The following is an 8,777-nucleotide window of genomic DNA, read 5'->3' as shown; positions in this document are numbered from 1 at the left end:
CATTGCTGGCACCATCATCAATTTGCTATCTGCCTATGAAATCAACACAGACCCACCAACAAAGTATGAGAACTCAACACACATCATCAGTATGGTCCCAGGACATCTGAAACCTTCCTCCTGGACTTCTGTAAACAGACCAGAAAATCCTCTTTCATGGCTTTCAGTAAGGTCCCAGGGCTTCTGCACAAAGTATCACAAACAAAAATCAACACAGACAAAAGAGACAAAGAGTGCCGGCCTCCACAACTGTTCCCCTTCTCAGATCTGCTGTCTTCCAGTTTGGGCTTCTCCATATATATATTCATTAGCTCCTCCCTGTTCCACCCCTTCCTGTTACATCAGCAAATTCCTCCCACTGTGGGTTTCACAAGTTCTGTTTCTTAACAAAGACTTGATATAATCATGGGCAAAGTTCAAAAGAAACTTGAACTGAAACAAAGTGCTAAATAATTAAATAGCTGAAACAAGGCACTAAGTACTTCCTTGCTTGCTATTACAACCCGACAACATGTGAAACATAATTTTGTTTACATAAAATTTAAAGCTTTTGCACAAAGAAAACCAATGCAGCCAAAATTAGAAAGAAATTAGAAAACTGGAAGGAAAATTTTATAGCAAGGATCTCTGAAAGAAAGCCTTATTTATCAAATATATAGAGAACTGAGTCAAATTTATAAGAATGCAATTGATAAATAGTCAAAAGATATGAACAGGAAGTTTTCAGATAAAAAATCAGCTATCTATAGTCATATGAAGAAATATTCTAAATCACTATTGATTAAAGAAACACAAATTAAAATAACTCTGAGATTATACTTCATACCTATAAGATTGGCTAATATGACAGAAAAAGAAAATGATAAATGTTGGAGGGCATGTGGGGAAACTAGGAAACTAATGCATTGTTGGTGAAGCTGTGAACTGAATGAACCATTCTGGAGAAGAGTTTGGAGCTATGCCCAAAGGACTATAAAACTATGCAAACCCTTCGATCTAGCAACTACAACTGTTAGGTCTATATCCCAAGGAGATTTTGAAAAGAGGGGAAAACCTGCTTGTACCCCAAAAAATATTCATAGCAGCTCTTTTTGTGGTGACCAAGAATTAGAAATTTATGGGAGGCTCTTCAGTTGGGTAATGGATGAAGTTGTGGTATATGATTGTGATGGAATGTCATTGTGCTGTAAAAGACTTCAGAAAAAAACTGTAAAGTCTTACATGAACTGATCCAAAGTGAAGTGAGTAGAACCAGGGGAATTTGCACACAATAGCAGTAATATCTTTTTTTTGTGAGAAACCATTTCTAATGGGAAATACAAGATATAGAATTACAGTCACAGAAAGTCTCCCAGTTCTGGCTCAGGTAGCTTTTCAGAGCCACATTCAATACCTGGAACAGCCAGAGGAAGGAGGAAGAGTTATAAAGAGTGGCCTAGATCAGAAAATTAGAACCCAAGACCATAGACAGACAGAGGATAGGAAAGGAGGCAGGCTCTCCTCTATCTCTTAGCTGCTTGACCAACATGGTCAGCTGAACAGAGTCCAAGTGAATCTACTCTATGTGGCTTAGATTTGGGTTCAGGGAAGGAGCTAGAACCCCCTCCTCTGAGCAGTAAGAGGTCCTGCTCCTATAGACTTTGGAGGTGCAGTGCCAGGAAGGCAAGGCAGATGTCATTGCCAAGCAGATTCCCCAAATTGCAGAGGAAGGAGAGGCCATGATAGCGGAAGAAGGTCTGCAAAGGGCCTGATACTTGGGATCCTGCTCTTGAAGCTGATGGTAGGGGTCTTGGCCCTGGCTCTGGGGTGGTCCTGGGGGTTCCCCACTTAGATCTTGATCCTTCTCCATTGCTTACAGGGCCCACATAGCAGCTGTAGTCCTGGGCTCTACTACTGAGCATTCAGAGCCAACAGCGTCAGGTTCAAAGCCAGGAGGCCCAGCTGACCATCTGCCAGGGTAAAGGTGAGCTTCACCAATGAGTGATGGAACAGGAAAATGTCCAGGCTGATGGTGGCACAGGTCAGAGAGATGTGGAAGTAGAAGGGCAAAATCTTGCTCTGGACCAGTCCGAAAGTGTGTTGAGGCAGGTCCTGGAACAACACAAATCCTAGGGGTAGGGTGGGAAAAGAATTAAGAGGAGCCTGGATGGAGGGTATAAAGAACATTTTCTCACAATAACAGTAATATTGCAAGACACAGAACTGTGAATGACTTAGCTATTCTCAGCAGTACAATCCCAAAGACAAATCTCAAGACAATCCCAAAGGAATTACTATGAAACATGCTGTCTGTCTCCAGAGAAAGAATTTATATTGTGTGAATCCAAACTGAAGCATACTATATTCTTCCTTCCTTCCTTCCTTCCTTCCTTCCTTCCTTCCTTCCTTCCTTCCTTCCTTCCTTCCTTCCTTCCTTCTTTCCTTCTTTCCTTCTTTCCTTCCTTTCCTTCTTTCCTTCTTTCTTTTCTTTCTCTTTTGTTCAAGTATTCTTGTATAAAATGACTAATATGGAAATATTTTGCATGATTTCACATATATAACCTTTATCAGATTGCTCACCATCTCATGGAAGGGGAAAGCAGGTGAGAGGGGTAGAATTTGGAACTCAAAGCTTTTTTTAAAAAAATTTAAAAAAAATTTTTAACATGTAATTGGGAGAAAAGACGCTATTATTTAAGCAATATAATAGGGAAATATTTTACAAAAGATATAAAAATACAATACTAGATTTAAAGAAAACATTAATGGTGAGATATAGCAGCCACACAGAAAAAGAAGAAAAGGCTAATGCAACCAAAAAGCTTGCTTTAAAAGAGGCATGGTATGTAGGGGTAGAGGGTTCTCTGCCCCATGTTGTAATTAGACTATATCTAAAGTGTTAAGTTCCCTTCTAGGAAGCAGGTTTTAGGAAGGTCATTAATTAACTGGAAAATAGTCACAAAATGGTAACATGATGGTAGAAACAATTCTGTTTCATGGTATATGAGCATCATTTGAAGGAAATGGGGATGTTTAGCCTGAAGAAGATAGGACTCAGCCTCACATTTGCTACATTATCTCCTCCACCTACCTTTCCACTTTTGTTTCATATTTCTCTCCTTCTTGTACTCTCAAGTCAAATCAGCCTGCTAGCTATTCTCTAAGCATGATATTATATCCACCAGTTCCATGCTTTGACACAAGAAGTCTCCCATGTTTGCAATGAACTCCCTCCTCATCTCAGACTTACAGAATCCCTAATTTCCTTCAAGGCACAGCTCAGTTGCTACCTTCCACCTGAGAATTGTCTAATTCATTCTGTTAGTGCTCCCAAACTCTTAAAATTACTTTGTAGTAACCACTACTGTTTATGTATCACTTTAAGATTTGCAAAGTAGTTTTGCAAATAATCTCATTGGATCCTCATGACTATAGGAGGTCAATGCTGCTATTATGCCTGTTTTATAGATGAGGAAACTGAAGCAGGCAAAAATTAAGTGATTTGCCCTTCAGGTACTAAAAGAGCTGTCATGTGAAAGAATAAACTTGTTCTGCTCCAAAAAGTAGAAGCAAATTTGAGTTTAAAGCAAGGGCAAATTTCCTAACTCGAGCTATCTGAAAGTCCTCCTTCCCTAGAGGTTTTCGAGGGATGAAGGATCACCTCTCTTTCATTTGCAGAAGGCCTTCTTGCTCATGTGTGGATTGGACTAGGTGGTTTCTGAGAGGCATCCCAGCTCTGAGATTCTGCAAACTGCTACTCTGATAAAATCATGTTATCCAATTATTTGTTCTCTTCCTGGAAATCCTATTATTTTGATATAAAAATAAGGAAGGTCATAATTCTTTTAAATAAGCAGAGTAGCCAATATAAAATTATAAAACTTCAGAAAACTGACCCAGAGTTCCACTTGCCTTGTCACAATCTCCCAAATAATAACTATCTTGAACAACAGTTATGTTCTCAAAAACTATTAGTTTTCCTGGAATAAAGACATTTTATTGTTATTTGGAGATTTCTGGATTGCTTTTTTTTTAAAGAGCAATGAACCCTTGAGTTTGGAAAAGAACTATTAAAGTCTAATTAATTACCTAAAATTAGCAAGTGGGTGGCCTGAAATCCTTTTAAGTTTTGCTTCATCTTACCAGTCTGAAAAAGGGAAAAGGAGTTTTTATGACTTAAAATCATCCAAAGATGTTTTTAATTTAAAGATTAATGAATTCTGCAAACTCATGTCTTATGTTCTTCCCTATTAATAGATCTGGGAATTTTTGCTGGAAGCCAAGTGATGACATGTCAAGGGGAATACTTCATCATGATGTGATTAGCATACATGCCATTTCTTCATTCCAACAGGCAGCTGCAGCTAATTATGTGCTCCACTTCAGGCTGCTTTTTATTTATGACCCATATTCTTTCTCTCAATTCATCCGCATATGAATTCGTGGAAGTAAAATTGCATGGGTCCCCAGCTAATGTTTGAGTTTCCTCCCCGATACTTTACTATTTTTCAAGGTAAATAATATCCAAATCAGAACACATATGTAGGTACCCAAAGAGAATTTTCATAGTGTTCTGTGAGTAATAACTCCTCCAATAATTCTAATGGTCTTTTCTCAGGCTTCAACCTCCCTGACTTCTCTGAAGGTAATATTTGATACTGTTTGTATCTGGTTTTGATACTGTTGGCCACCCACCTCCTCTTGAACTCTCTCTCCTCCTTTGTCTTCCATGCCATGACTCTCCTGAGTCTGACTTCTCTTCTTTGTCTTTACTGGTTCATTGTCCTCCTCCTTTCCCTTAAGCAGATAGTTTTTAAACTATGTCCTGGATAGCATATAAACTCTGAAACTTGCTTTCAAGGGTTTTGCCTTATGAGTACAATCTAACTTTTTGATATTATTTTTCATTACCCTCCCTCCCCACCATACTCCGTGTTTCAAACAGACTGGACTATTTTCCAGATGTGATATTTAATTTTCTCCCAATAAATAGACCAACACCTCAAATCTATCTCTCTGAATTCTTATCTTTCTTCTCAGCTTAGTACAGGTGCCACTGGCTTACAGAATCCTTCCCCATTCTACCAATCATTAGCACTTTTTTCTTTCTCAATTTATCTTGATATCTATCTATCTATCTATCTATCTATCTATCTATCTATCTATCCATCTATCTATCTTTATATAGGTCTTATTCCCTCAAGACATAGGTCTTATTCCTAAGGGATGCAAAATTCCATCAAGTAAGAAGATTTTTTGTTTTTTTTTTCTTTGTATCCCTAGATCCTAGCACATAGGAAGTAGATGCTTAATAAATATTAATTTGAATTGGATTTTTAAAAACACTTAAGGAATGAGGGTCTTGATAGCTATGATCAAGGACAGTTACATCCTGATTAGTGCAAATAAGGAATCCTTTGATGTGGTCTCATTACTTGAATTCATAGTATTCAATGATATAATAATGTAAAATATGGTAATTAGTTCCAGACTAAGAGAAATATGCAAGGTAAATGGGAGTATTTAAGCTTTATCATGTGGAAAAGGGACATTGTTTTGCTCAGACCTAGACAATAGAACTCAAAGCAATATGTAGAAAGCAGATTTTGACATGGAGTAAGGAAAAAATCTCTAATAACTATACCTCCAAAAGTAGAATTGTCTTCATTGTGAGAAAGTGAATTCTCCTTTTTAAAGCAAAGGCTATTTGTTTGGAATGTTGGAAAAAGAATTTCGGTTCAGGAATACATTGGATTATGTTACTTCTCCGTTCCCTTTTACCCTTGATAATTTGTTTTGATTCTATGATTCATGAACTTTAAATACTTGGCTGCATGGTTTTATTTATACCCCAACCCTTTCACACCACCAGCACACCTCCCTAAGGTGTATTAATCAGTCCCTTTTGCTCTTTGTTTAGTTGAACATGTAATTAGATAGATGTATCTTTGTGAAGAGATGCAGATAAATGTTAACTTAAAAAAGAAGCTTGAGTTAGAGATCACTAGAATAGAAATGACCTTTTAGGACCCCTTGCCCAGTGATTTTGAATTTAATTTAGGACTAGCTAGACTTTTCAAACCCTCTGAAGATTTTGTCTACTCTCAATATTCTCTAGTTTCTATTTACAACAGATTGATTTCTGTTCCTTTCCCCAATTTTAAATAGAAATATCCACAGATTATATATCTTTGTTTGTTTGTTTTTACATTCCTTTCATTACTATCTTAAAGTTCTATCCCTAGGCAGTTACTTACCTAACTTAACGCGTGTCATGATGTCTCATCTCTTGTCCTTCTCATCTCAATCTCTTAGTTCTTTCCCTCTGACTTACTATACTTTGTTCCTTCCTCCGTATTGAATCCATAGTGAATTAATTCTTCTCTACTCTGTCCTCTTTTCTCGAATCCATTGCTCTGATATACCATTACTAATTTTTTTTCCTGCCATTCCTTAGTTCTGGATTCCTTTTACTATCCATTTTCTTTGTTCTTCCTTACATGCTGCTGAGTAAAGCTAGAGAAAATGATGAAACAGTGCTGACTGGATTCAACACAGATTAATATTACATAATCTCAATTGCATCATTACTGAAGCCAGGCAATCCTTCTACCTTTCTTACTGACTTACTAAGCCACTCATCACCCAGCTTTTCCAAATCTTTTCATCCCACCTCGAACCTCTTATAGTTCACCATCCCCATTACCTCTCAGCCAAGAATCTTGCTTCCTATTCCATTGCAAAAAAAAATGAGTCCAGTCACTAAGAACTTCCTCTTTTCTCCTTTCCCCAATCTCACAGCCCCTACATGCCTTTTGTCACTATGTCCACCTTCACCCCTGTCTCACAGGGACATGGCTCTTGTTGTTGACAAGACAAACTCACAAATGATTCTATTCCTTCCCATCTTCTCCAGCAAATTGTCTCTTCTATCGTCTCCACTCTCCTATATATCTTGAATCTCTCCATATCTATTGCCTAAAAATATATCAGTCTTCAAATACCCTCACCTGATCTCCTTATTCCTGCTAATATCACATCTCTCCTCCCTTTTGTAGCTAAACTCCTCAAGAAACCTGTCTGCAGTAGGAGCTTGCACTTTCTTTTCTCTCACTGTCTTCTTAACTCTACAGTCAGGCTTCTGATCTCGTCATTCAACCAAAATTGCCCTCTCCAAAGTTCTTAATAATCTTTCTTGGCATCTCTACAATGTTTCACTGTCGGTCCCATTTTTCTCATTGATTCTCTTTTTTTCTAGGTTTTCACGACAGAACACTCTTTCTTGGTTTTCTTCCTATGTGCTTGTCTACTCCTCAGTCTCCCTTTTCTGGATATTTATCTAGGTGACAGCTGCCTAGTGTTTTATAGGGGTGTCCTGGGTCCTCTTCTTTCTAAAGATCATTACACTTGGAGATCTCTTTAATTCCAATAGATACTGCTCAAATTTTCTTTTTTAGACCTAAATCCTGCTGACCTTTACACTCTGCTGACTATTGGACCTCTTGATCTGTATGTCCTATACACATTTTAAACTCAACAGGTCCAAAATTGAACTCATTGTCTTTTCCCCCAAACCTTCCCTTCTTTCTGCTTCCTTGTTACCGTCATGGATACCACCATCTTTGCCATCATTCATGTTCAATATGTAGGTATCATCATCAATGCTTCACTTTCCTTCAAATCCATATCCTCATATCCAATCAATTGCTAAGGCCTATTGATTTTACCATCATAACCTTTCCCAAAATGATTCCTCTCCTCTGACACTACCATCACCCAGATTTAGAACATTATCACCTCATTTCTGGATTATTGAAAAATCCTGGGCCAGCTAGGTGGCGCAGTGAATAGAGCATCATCCCTGAAGTCAGGAGGACCTGAGTTCAAATCCGATCCTCAGGCACTTAACACTTACTAGCCATGTGACCTTGGGCAAGTCACTTAACCCCAATTGTCCTGCCTTCCCCCCCTCCAAATAGCAAAAAAAAATCCTGTTGCTTGGTCTCCTACCTCAAGTTTCTCCCTACTCCAGTCCATCTTCCACACAGTTGTGAACTTGACCTTCCTAAAGCATTCAGCTAACCATGTCACCCCACCCCCATACCCACTCAATAAATTCCAGTGACTTCCTATCACCTCCAAGACCAAATATAAAATCCTCCATTTGGTATTCAATGTCCTCCATAACCTGTCGCTCCCTAAATTTCCAGTCTTCTTCCATTTGATATCTGCCCATCTCGACTTATTTTGTGATCCAGTGGCACTGACCTCTTTGTTGTTTCTCAGACAAGACACTCTACCTCATCACTCCATGCATTTTTACTGGCTTTCCACCATGCCTGGAATTCTCTCCCTCCTCACCTCTGTCTCCTGACTTCCTTGGCTTCTTTCAAGTTTCAGCTAAAATCTTACCTTCTAAGGGAAATGTTTTCTGATCCTCCTTAATCCCAATGCTTTCCTTTTGTTGATTATGTCCAGTTTATCTTGTATGTATCTTGTTTGTACATAGTTATTTGAATATTGTCTCCATCAGTGAGTTCCTTGAGAACAGAGGCTATATCTTGCATTTTTTGTAGATCTACTGCTTAGCACAGTGCCTGGCACATGTATTTACTGATTGACTATATGCTTCACTTATTCTAAACATATTCCTTATCCCAGCATTGACTTTCATTACCTCCATTCCTTCCATCAGTGTTCTGGTCTCACATTCCTCCTGATAGAGTCACATAACCATGTAATTAACCAAGTCAATCATATGTTATCTTCCACCCTTGACCTGCTTTTCTCCTTGTACT

General features: G+C 38.3%; 1 pseudogene; it reads right to left on the bottom strand.

The window, feature by feature from the left end:
• Window positions 1-1,329: 1,329 nt before the first annotated feature.
• Window positions 1,330-8,215, bottom strand: LOC138160907 (transmembrane protein 205-like; annotated as a pseudogene).
• Between the last annotated feature and the right edge of the window lie 562 nt (window positions 8,216-8,777).

Source organism: Petaurus breviceps, unplaced genomic scaffold, assembly GCF_028583685.1.
Source record: "Petaurus breviceps papuanus isolate PSGF00001 unplaced genomic scaffold, PetGlider_PUasm1.0 183, whole genome shotgun sequence".
Classification (NCBI taxonomy): domain Eukaryota; kingdom Metazoa; phylum Chordata; class Mammalia; order Diprotodontia; family Petauridae; genus Petaurus; species Petaurus breviceps.
The sequence above is the reverse complement of the archived record's forward strand: the minus strand, read 5'-3'. Positions and strand labels throughout refer to the sequence as shown.